Genomic DNA, 11,979 nt, shown 5'->3' with positions numbered 1-11,979 from the left:
CTCTGGTGATAAGAACCTGGACTGCCAGGCTTACCTCACAACCTTCAATACCTTGTCAAGGCTAGTTCCCTACCTTGTAACACCTGAACCAAAAAGGATAGCCCGTTTCATTGGGGGTTTGGCCCCAGAGATTAAAGCAAGCGTCAAGGCCTCTCGGCCCGCTACTTTTCGACCAGTGGCTGACATATCTCTGTCCCTTACAAAAGACGCAGTTAGACAGAGATCACTAAGAGCCGCAGATGCTGAGAAACGAAAACGCGAAGATGATGGTTCGCGACGCTCAGAGAAGAAGCGTAAGGGCAATGACGACAACAAGAAAGGGTCGGGATCCAAGAAGGGAGATCAACAGTCGGGTGAAAAGCCCAGGTGCAAGGTTTGTAAGAAGCACCATTTTGGGAAATGCAGGCAGGAGTCTAGATCCCAATCTCAGCAGAAACTATGTGGGATTTGCAAGTCCTCGGATCATAAGGCATTAGACTGCAAGAAGCTTAAGGATGCCACCTGCTACAATTGTAATGAAAAGGGACATATTAGACCCAACTGCCCGAAGCTTGCCAAGAAAACGGAAGAGGGAAAGAAGACTAATGCAAGAGTCTTCCGCATGGATGCAAAGGAAGCTATTCAGGACGATAATGTCATAACAGGTACTTTTCTCATTAATGATGTCTACGCAAGGGTATTGTTTGACTCTGGGGCGGATAGGTCCTTTGTAGATAATAAATTCTGTGAACTGCTGAAATTACCTGTTAAAGTTTTAAGTATGAAATATGAAGTGGAATTAGCTGATGGAACAATAGAAACAGTTTCGACTGTGTTAGATGGATGTGTCCTATCCATTAGGAACCACTCTTTTCCTTTGTCCTTGTTACCTTTTAAGCTAGCAGGCTTTGATGTAGTAATAGGAATGGATTGGTTATCGCGTAACCAAGCCCAGATAGTGTGCAACAAGAAGCAGGTAGTAATCAAGACCCCATCTGGTGAGCCACTAACTATTCAGGGAGATACTCAACACGGAATGCTAGAGCGTGTGGCCATGCTTAAGGCATCCGGATGCACGAGTAGGGGTTGTGTCATTTATATGGCGAGAGTAACCAATGACGAGAAGAAGCCCAGGATCGAAGACATACCAGTCATTTCTGACTATCCCGAGGTTTTTCCGGAGGAACTACCTGGGTTGCCACTAGATAGGCAGGTGGAATTTAGGATTGACATCATCCCCGGAGCTGCACCAGTAGCCAGAGCACCATATAGATTAGCACCAACAGAGATGAAGGAATTAAGGACACAGCTAGATGATTTACTAGCTAAAGGTTTTATTAGACCTAGTTCATCTCCATGGGGAGCGCCAATTCTGTTTGTTAAAAAGAAGGATGGATCATTGCGTCTATGCATTGATTACCGTGAGCTAAACAAGGTTACTATCAAGAACAGATATCCTTTGCCTAGAATCGATGATCTATTCGACCAACTACAGGGAGCGAGTTACTTTTCTAAGATAGATCTCAGGTCAGGCTATCATCAATTGAAGGTTAAGGAGGAGGATGTACATAAGACCGCGTTTAGGACTCGTTATGGTCACTACGAGTTCCTAGTGATGCCTTTTGGGCTCACTAACGCACCTGCCGCATTCATGGATCTCATGAATCGCGTATGCAAGCCTTATTTGGATAAATTTGTCATCGTCTTCATTGACGACATCCTCATCTATTCAAAGAACCAAGCTGACCATGAGAGGCATCTTCGGTGCATTCTTAAGCTGCTCCATCAAGAAAATCTCTATGCCAAGTTTTCAAAGTGTGAATTTTGGCTTCGCGAAGTCCAGTTCCTTGGACACGTTGTGAGTGAGCGTGGAATTCAAGTGGATCCCGCAAAGATAGAAGCTATCATGAACTGGCAGGAGCCAAAGACACCTTCAGAGATTCGTAGCTTCCTAGGTTTGGCTGGATACTATAGGCGTTTTATTGAAAACTTCTCAAGAATTGATGCACCCTTAACTTCGTTAACGCGTAAGAACATTAAGTTCAATTGGGGGCCTAAGCAGCAAGAATCTTTTGATATCTTGAAGCAGAAGTTAAGTAACGCACCAGTGCTAACTCTACCTGAAGGCATTGAAGAATTTGTAGTGTATTGTGATGCATCACACACCGGAATGGGTTGTGTGTTAATGCAAAAGGGCAAGGTCATAGCCTACGCTTCACGTCAACTAAAGGTGCACGAGAAGAATTACACCACCCATGACTTGGAGTTGGGTGCCGTTGTATTTGCACTAAAGCTTTGGAGGCATTATTTGTATGGGACGAAGTGTGTAATCTATTCCGACCATAAGAGCCTTCAACACCTGTTCAATCAGAAGGATTTGAACATGAGGCAGCGACGATGGATGGAAACCTTGAACGATTATGATTGTAAATAAGGTACCATCCAGGCAAGGCCAATGTAGTCGCAGATGCTTTGAGCAGGAAGGAAAGGGTGAAGCCGATAAGGATCAATGCCAAGAGCATTGAAATCAAGAGTAGTTTGAATGAAAGGTTGTTAGCTGCACAGAAGGAAGCTGTGTTGGAAGCTAACTATCCTGAAGAGAAGTTAGGAGTGACTGAAGAACAGTTGTCCTACGACAAAGACGGGATGTTGAGATTAAATGGACGAATATGGGTTCCTGTTTATGGAGGACTTCGAGATGTTATCCTCAAGGAAGCCCACAGTTCCAAATATTCCGTCCATCCTGTAACTGATAAGATGTACCAGGATTTAAAGGCGAATTATTGGTGGATAGGCTTGAAAAAGTCTATAGCTGCTTATGAAAGCTAAATGCTTGACGTGTGCTAAAGTCAAAGCTGAACATCAGAAGCCGTCAGGTTTACTGCAACAGCCTGAAATTCCCACTTGGAAATGGGAAATGGTGACGATGGACTTCATCACCAAATTGCCTAAGACACCGAAGGGAAATGATACTATATGGGTCATAGTTGATAGACTGACTAAGTCAGCACACTTCCTGCCCATTAAAGAAACCTTCAGCTCTGACATGCTAGCCCAACTGTACGTAGATAAGATTGTGGCCTTGCATGGCGTACCAGTATCTATTATCTCAGATCGAGATACTAGATACACATCTCATTTCTGGAAGAGTTTCCAACAGTCTCTGGGCACTCAATTGAATTTTAGTACGGCTTACCATCCTCAGACGGATGGGCAGAGTGAGCGTACTATTCAGACGCTGGAAGACATGTTGCGTGCATGTGTAATTGATCTAGGAGGAAGTTGGGACAGGCATTTACCATTGGTCGAGTTCTCCTACAATAATAACTACCATACTAGTATTAAGGCTGCGCCTTTTGAAGCACTATATGGTAGAAAGTGCAGAACACCCATTTGCTGGGCAGAAGTAGGAGATACGCAATTATCAGGTCCTGACTTAGTCTTCGAGACAACGGACAAGATTGTCCAAATTCACGACCGCCTGAAAGCTGCTCGAGATAGGCAGAAGAGTTATGCGGATGAAAGGCGAAAGCCTCTCAAGTTTGAGGTTGGCGATAAGGTTTTGCTCAAAGTATCACCTTGGAAAGGGGTGATGCGATTTGGCAAGAAAGGTAAGTTAAGCCCAAGGTATATAGGACCATTCGAGATCATCGAATGTGTAGGATCAGTGGCTTACAAGTTGAACTTACCTAAAGAGCTCGATGGTATTCATAATGTATTCCACGTCTGCAATCTGAAGAAATGTCTAGCTGACGAGTCGCTAGTCATACCACACACGGATGTACATATAGACGAGAGCTTAAAATTTGTGGAAAAACCTGTGTCGATTGAAGATCGACAGGTGAAAAAGCTTCGAAGAAAGCTTGTACCTATTGTCAAGGTAAAGTGGGATGCTCGTAGAGGTCCTGAATATACATGGGAGTTAGAGTCCAAAATGCAGGAAACATACCCTCATTTGTTTCCTTAAATCTCGAGGTCGAGATTTCTTTTAAGGGGGTGAGGATGTAACACCTCGAAAATTCCTGTCCAATAAAATAAAGACACGTGTCATGAGGAACAAACGTGTCAGGGAAACCGGATTAAATATAAAGATGTATGGTAGGATTTTAAATGCAAGGGCGTCATGTTATTTCAAAATACCTCTGAACGACCCAAGGGCGACATGTTATTAAAATACCTCTGAGCGACCCAAATTTATAAATCCCAAGATCCTTAAATCGTTTGATAAACATCTTATATATATGTATTAACCGGTCGTTTCTAAAGTTCCATCTTTTATATGGAATTTGGATTATTGGGATAGTTGTTACTAAAATGCTGAATAAAATTCTTGTGTAAAAGAAATTAATAATAGTTAACTAACATGACCAACTCTTGTGAGAATCCAAGACTTAGGAATATCCGTCACTTTAAAAGATTACAAGATGCCAAGGTTGTAGAAACATGTAAGGGACATACAAGCATGTAGTGGCTGAGCCACTAGGTCCCACAACTGAGAAAGTTAGCATGTAATTCAGAATCCACGAGGTTGCATCGTCAAGACTTGAAGTTTGTGAAATTTTTGTTTTCTGACCACCGGTTACGGACCGCAAGGCCCTAGTCTTACGGTCCGTAAGGAGGGTACCTGGGCGATTTCAGCAAGGGCCGGTTACGGACCGTAACTATTTTAGCATACGGTCCGCAAAAGGGGCTTACGGACCGCAAGGCCTTAAGCTTACGGTCCGTAAGGCAGTCGCTGGCAGCAGAAAATGGACAGCTGCCTGTTCAGCCTGTTACACCGACTTAAATGAATGGTTTTCGAAACCAGGGACTTGCTAGGCAGTATATAGCATCATAGAGACACCTGGGATGATCTTGTAAACACTCTAGACTATCTTGGCATCATCTTGGACCTCAAGGTTCACTATATAAGAGCTTGAAGTTGTGAACACTTTACATGCTCACTTGCAACTTTGGTTCAAGACTTCTCTGGAGCTTTTCTGGACAACATCAAGTTCTCATTAAATCCCTAATCCTTCTTAGGACTCTTGTAAGTGTCCTTAACCTCTTTTAAGTTGTTTTAGCTTAGTTAATTAGCTAAAAGTCAAACGTTGTAATTAAGGTTTGACTTTGGGATTAGTCTATAATTACTCACTAATATCCCGAATTAAAAATACCTATAAGTAGGTAATTATGTGGATAACAAACCCTTGAAAGGGTATTTCCAGAATCCCACTCTAACTATGCTAATTGTCGAGTCAAAGCTTATTATAAAAAGTCAACAGAAAGGTTATTTGCGAATTAATGCATAATTAGCAATGTAGGTTACATGCAACCTGTTTGATCAGTAAAATAACTTGGTAATTAATGTAAGAACATGTTCCAACATGTTCAACTCGACAATTTTCAGTTTAGGCTCGGTTTGGAACCGAAAGTCGCAAAGTTTGACTTCTGCTTTGACTTTCAGTTCTGACCCGTTTAAGCCAAGATTAGGATTGCCATAGAGCTTCTTTTGAACATATTTACATGTTAGTATAACTCTCTGAGATTATACAACTTGGTTCATTGGATATCCTATTCACATGCATGTTTCCGTTAATCGCTTATATGTTGACCATTATGCCCATTTGACCTTAAAATGTGATTTTTGAAAATATAAAAGGGTAAGCACCTTAGCTACTGATTTATAAACTTGCACCCAAAATTTGAAGTCAGTTTGAGGTCTAGATTAAGAGTTATGCTCAATAGCGTAATTAAGGGCTTCTTTGATAATTAAATAGCGTAAATTATGTATAGCCTATCAAAACCCAAATTTTTATACCAAACTTTTTACCCACTGTTATAAAATAACATTTTGGGATTTTTGGTGATTTTTATTTATTTTTAGGCTGAGCATAATTTAGTGTTCTAAGATTAATTCGGTTTATGCCGGTTTTGCCCTTTTTAGCCATAAAATGAGTTTTACAAATCCTTTTGACCTCAAACCAATTTCTACTAATTTATTATGATAAATAAATTATTTTGAGCCTTCTGGAATATTAAAAATATCAGCTTTTTATAGAAAACCCGGAAATGGCTCCAAATCGCCTTTTTAGTCATTTTTAACGCATAAGTGTGCACTAAAGCCTTATTAAGCTTAAGGGTTTGAACCTACTGATGTAATTAGTAAATTCTTATATTCTAAACAGTAGGCAAATGTTTTGAACTCAGAATTCCTGAATTGACCTTTTAGGCACATGTGAAATTACCAAAATGCCCCTACGGTGCATAGTAAGGTTAAAGATAATAAATTTCACATAAATTTGATACCCTACTGTTATAACTTAGTAAATTTAGTATATTTACTAACTGAATCAGACCTGTAACTCAGGTTATCATTTTAACCCTTTTTCACCTTATAAAATGACCAAAACGCCCTTATGAGGCATAGTTTTGGTTTAAAATCATTTGGGGCATAATGGAAGGTATCATTCTGATATCACAACATATTTTGAGCATATTGACTTCAGAAACTTGTATTTGACTCTTATGGTTACTCGTTACGCATTATACGCGTTCGGATCGGCTTATGTGACTAGTTTGGCCATATTAGCCGAAACGGGTCAAACCATATCTTTTTGGTCTCAAAATCCAAAATGTGATTATGTTACCCACATAAAACACGTGTGCAAGCTTGTTGGGACAAAACCACATTCTAAAACGGTCCTCGCCTTATTGTGCGTTTAAAACCGTAATCTTTATATAAAACTAACCGGTCTAAGCTTAAGACCCGTTAGGATTCTAATAGGTTATTAAAACCTTAATTTCCAGATCTATGAGCCCAGCAAAAGCTACGTGCACTCGTTATATTTGGTTTATACTTTGCTCAGGTAAATACGTTTAACTTATTTTCCCTATACGGGCTTGGGGTACGGTATATAAAGTACCGCTTGGTCGGGGAATTGACCTTACCGGTCTTGGTTATGCGCAGTCAAATTAACCCGTTTGAAAATGTTGTTTTGTTTGTTTAACGCCTTTGGGGGCTTAATGACCATGTCCCGGATATCCTTGGCATCATTCAAAGAATGGCCACGACCTTAGCACTCGGGTGTAGGCGTACATCCGTAGTGTTGTACAACATGTATAATCGTCGGTACGAGAGAAGTCTCGCGGCGGAATTATATTAAGTGGTGTGTCTATTAATCTTTAACCCGACATGACCCGGGCTACCGAATGCAGAACGAACATGTAATTCTTTTACAAGATTATTAAGCAAATAATTATCCCAAGTTATAAAAAGTTTTATGCCACGAGCATTTAAATCAATTTAAACATTTTCAAAATGAGTCAGTTAAATTGTATTTACCAGTGTAAACTGATGTATTTTCCAAAAAAGACTAAGTGCAGGTACTACGCGTAATAGGCTGGTCACTCCTTAAGCATCCATAGAAGTCTCGCAAGCTTAGGATGCATGAAGTCTGTTGAAATGAAGTTTCCTTTTTGTTTGATTTTGCCTGTGGATTCTATTTCGACATTTTGTGATATTTGAATATTACAATAAATTAAGTTGGAATGAATCTATCTTTGCTTCCGCTGTACATTATAATTTGTGTTGTTTGACTATGATGATATCAACTACGTCACGTTAATCCCCCACCGGGCCCACCGGTGACACGTGGAAGTTAGGGGTGTGACACTAACGTAAACCGACACCCTCACAAATTTTTCAACACCTTAATATATCTTAAAATGTATTAATATGTCCTTATATGCACCCCGTATGTGAAAACCGAGCCCAAAGTAGATTATAATATATAAAATAAATTAAAAACAATAAATATTAAGTTGAGGCGGGCCGCATAGACCTCACCTCAACTTAACGCGGGCCGCATTAAGGTATAACCAGACTCCGCTAAAATCCTTAGTTCATGCGGGCCGCGTATGAGTTCGTCTAAGTTTATGCGGGCCGCGAGTGTCCCAAATGGTGGCACAGTTCTGAGCTGACACGTGTCAGCATCGTGTCGAACCTAGTAGATGACCGGGCCAAGCTATACGTTGACCGGATGTTGACGCGGGCCGCGTAAGGTTTAGCCTTACTTTACGCGGGCCGCGTGGAAGTCCGATTTCAGCACTATAAATAGAACGCAACGGGCCTTCAGTCTGTTCGTTCACTTTCTTTCTTTCTCACTAAATTTCTGTAGTGGCGTTACTATACCCGGGCATTATACCCCCTAAAATAGCGAGGTTCTGCTACGATGTAAGTATTATAACCCCTGGAGACGTATTAGATACGCTGCCCGATTGATCTAGGGTTCCGTAACGGCTGTCGTGGTTCTGCCCGACGTAGTCGTTGGAATGCCGTCTCGGGGAGGGTATTACTAATGTTAAAATGGGTTATTATAATAACACACGTGCATTTGTGTAAATTATAGATTATTCCCAGGAATTCACTACTGAAAACCCTAAGATAGCAATGTGAGTAATCTCCTTTTTGTTAACAGTTTTTACAAAACCTTAACCTTTTTACAATGCAATTTAGCAATGATTGAGTCTTTGTAATTCTACGATTACTGCCGGTATGTTGGGGTTTTGTATACAAAATGTGAGTAACGTTACCATTGGACGAAGAGTTAGCCAATGTGTAATATGACCCACAAGTCAGGATTGACAGTACTGAATGAGTAATTGGGTAGATATAAACATTGTGATCGCCCTCAATACTGTTTAAATTAAATTAACATTTCTTGATTAAACTGAGGTTCGCTCACCAGTATTTTCCACTGACAAAACTTTTTAAAACGCGTTTCAGGTAACACAATGTGAAAGCCAATTAGAAGCCAGCTGGACAACACTGAAGGCTTGGAAAAGTGGCTATAAAAGTTACCTAAATAAAAGAAAGCGTTTATTTTAATAAAGTGGGATTTATCCCTGTAAATCAGTTGTAATAAAAACTTGGGTTTTACCCATGTATTTAATATTATAAAATATGGTGGTTACTCTGATTTATTATTTCCTAACCACGGTCCTGATGAAAATTTCCGCTGCCAAATAAGTAAATAACGTGATACCACCGAAACTGGCTCGCGGCCGCCCGTTCCCGGGAACTAGGGATCGGGGGCTGTGACAGAAGGTGGTATCAGAGCTATGCCACTGATTCAGCCACAGAAGTGTTCTGCTAACATCAAAATTCAAAGTGTTAGGAAATAAATTACAGAAATACGTGCATAATTGTATTTTCTTGCTATGTGTTATCTGACTATTTGTTAGTTTACAGTATGAGCGACTAAGGACCCTCTGACGCGTATCGTCAATTGTCTGGTTCGCCTAGGAGCGAAGGCACCTCCTCTTCTCAGCCTTCCCTCTCAGGGTACTCTGCTGATACGGAAGAAGGAATCTTTGTGTTTAAGGCTCAGTCTGAAGAGCCATTTCCTCAGAAAAAGAGGGGATGGTTCAGTAGGGGAGCACACGAGTGTAGGAAACGTATGAAAAAAGTTACAGGAACAACGAGTGTTAGCCGCAGCAAAAAGAGAGACTGATGCTTATAATCAGGATATGCTCAATAGGGGTATCGCTAATATCCATATTTTAGCAACCACTGCTGCTGACCCAAACCTGGAACAAATGCTAGCACCCCAACCACAAAATCCTGATCAACCAATGGAGCGGGAAAACCCTGAAAACCAAATAGAAATGCCTGATTACAACCCGGAGGAGATACCTAGGGTACCTGCACCAAATCCCCTAGACCCAAACGACTACGACCCCTGGTGGGACGATGTTAGGGACTATGTGCAACAAAACCCGATACAGGAAAATGTGCCAATACCCAACTTAGGAGCCTACCCAGGGTTAGATCCTCAAGATCCCTATTACATGAACGATGCATACATTAGGGAAATCTTAGAGAATCCCTACCCGTACCAGGCCCCTATCCATCCGTACCAGGAACCCGCACCCCAGATTCCAAACCCAGTCCTAGAACCTGCACCCCCAATGAGTGCAGAAAATGTCCAAGAACTTAGGACCTTCGGTGAGGAAATTTTAGAAAGCAGTGAGAGAATGCGACAGGTGGGAGAACGCCTCGTATGGAAATACGACGAGCGTAATATGGATTTTTGGATGAATCCATATCAGTGAATGTGATGGCAGGAACGGTAGTAGTAATAATAATATAATATAATATAATATAATATAATATAATAATATATGTGTGTATGTGTTAAAAAAAACTACGGATGCGTACTATTAGTATTGTAGCTTTACATTTCAGTCGGTATTGTAATTTTAATTTCAGTACTGGTGTGTAATGATGCATACTATATAAATAGAGTAAAAGTTGCAATGCTCGACGCTTTTGACCAAAAAGTGCTTATCATGTGATTGGTTATATTCAAATATTATTTGTGATATTAATATTTGGTAAATGTTTAAAATTCAGATGGCCGATGAGGGAAATCAAGATAATCTGAATAACGATAACCAGAGTAACAATAACGTGGTTAACGAGAATTCGAACAACAATAACAATGGAAATCAAATGGATAATAGTGCTGTTCAACACATAGTGGCACAAGGAATTATAGATGCAATGCCATTTATTATTCAAACAGTTCAAGAAGCGAATAATAAAAGTAAGCATAGCAGTAAGCGACCAATTGAACTGGAACACAGCGTGAACAATGGACTCGTACTTCAAGCGCCCATTCCCAAAAGAAGAAGAACCATGCCACATGGTTGTTCTTATAAAGAATTCTGGTCCTGCAAACCAATAGAATTCTCGGGCAACGAAGGACCCATTGCAGCTTTACGCTGGATAGAGAAAACTGAGGCAGTCCTGAAAATAAGCAAGTGTGCTGAGGAAGATAAGATAATGTTTGCTTCAAATCTATTTAAGAATGCAGCCCTAGAATGGTGGAACACTATCCTCCAGTCAAGAGGAAGTGATAGGGTTAATAACATGGAATGGGAGGAATTTAAGAACATGGTGGAAAGGAAATTATGCCCTCCCAATGAAAAAGAACAGATAGCAAATAAGTTTCTGAATCTTAGAATGACCGGGGTAGACAGTAAGGGTTACACTACCATATTCTTTGAATATGCTAGGATAGTACCAACCCTTGCATCACCTGAACCGGTATTAATCTCCCGTTATATCTGGGGATTAATTGGAGAGATTAGGCATGTAGTCAAGGCAGCTAGACCTCAAACCATAGAAGAAGCTGTAGAACTAGCCAATACCTTGACAGATGAGTTAATCCGTACTAGGGAAGAAGATCAGAGGAGAAACTTAACTCAAAGGCTTACTCAAGAATTCCGTTCTGGGAATTCCAACCGTAGAAATGTAGGGTCTACATCTGCACCTTATTGCAAGTATTGCAAAAGGAAGCATTCTGGAAAATGCTCCATATATTGCAAAATGTCAGGTCACAAGGAAGAAGACTGCAGGAAGAAAGCCAACAACCGAATATGCTTCAACTGTGGAGAAAAAGGTCATATCAAGCCAAAGTGTCCGAAGTTAGCTCCAGTTGCAAACAACAAGAACACTAAAAATGCTAGAGCATTCGTTCTAACTGCAGACGAAGCTAGGATGATTCCAGACGTCATTGCTGGTACGTTTTTAGTTAATGATATTTTTGCTAAAGTATTATTTGACTCTGGTGCAAACCAAAGTTTTATTAATATTTCATTTTGCAAACTCCTAAACCAATCATTAACTAAGCTACCACAAGAATGTCTAGTAGAAACAGCAAATGGAGAAACCGTTAGGATTTCTGAAATCTTACAAGGAGCAAGAATAGAAATTTTTAATCAAAAGTTTATTGCAAACCTTTACCCAATGAATCTGGCTGGATTTGATGTTGTGTTAGGTATGGATTGGTTAATAGCCAATAAAGCCAGTATTTTATGTGATCAAAAGGTAATTCAAGTAAAATCACCAAGAGGTGAAAAGATCACAATTAAAGGAGATAAACCATCTAGATCCACTAAATTCATCTCTGTGATGAAAACTGCAAGTTATATAAGAAAATGATCTATAGTGTA

Source organism: Helianthus annuus, chromosome 1, assembly GCF_002127325.2.
Source record: "Helianthus annuus cultivar XRQ/B chromosome 1, HanXRQr2.0-SUNRISE, whole genome shotgun sequence".
Classification (NCBI taxonomy): Eukaryota; Viridiplantae; Streptophyta; class Magnoliopsida; order Asterales; family Asteraceae; genus Helianthus; species Helianthus annuus.
Note: the sequence above shows the minus strand (reverse complement) of the source record.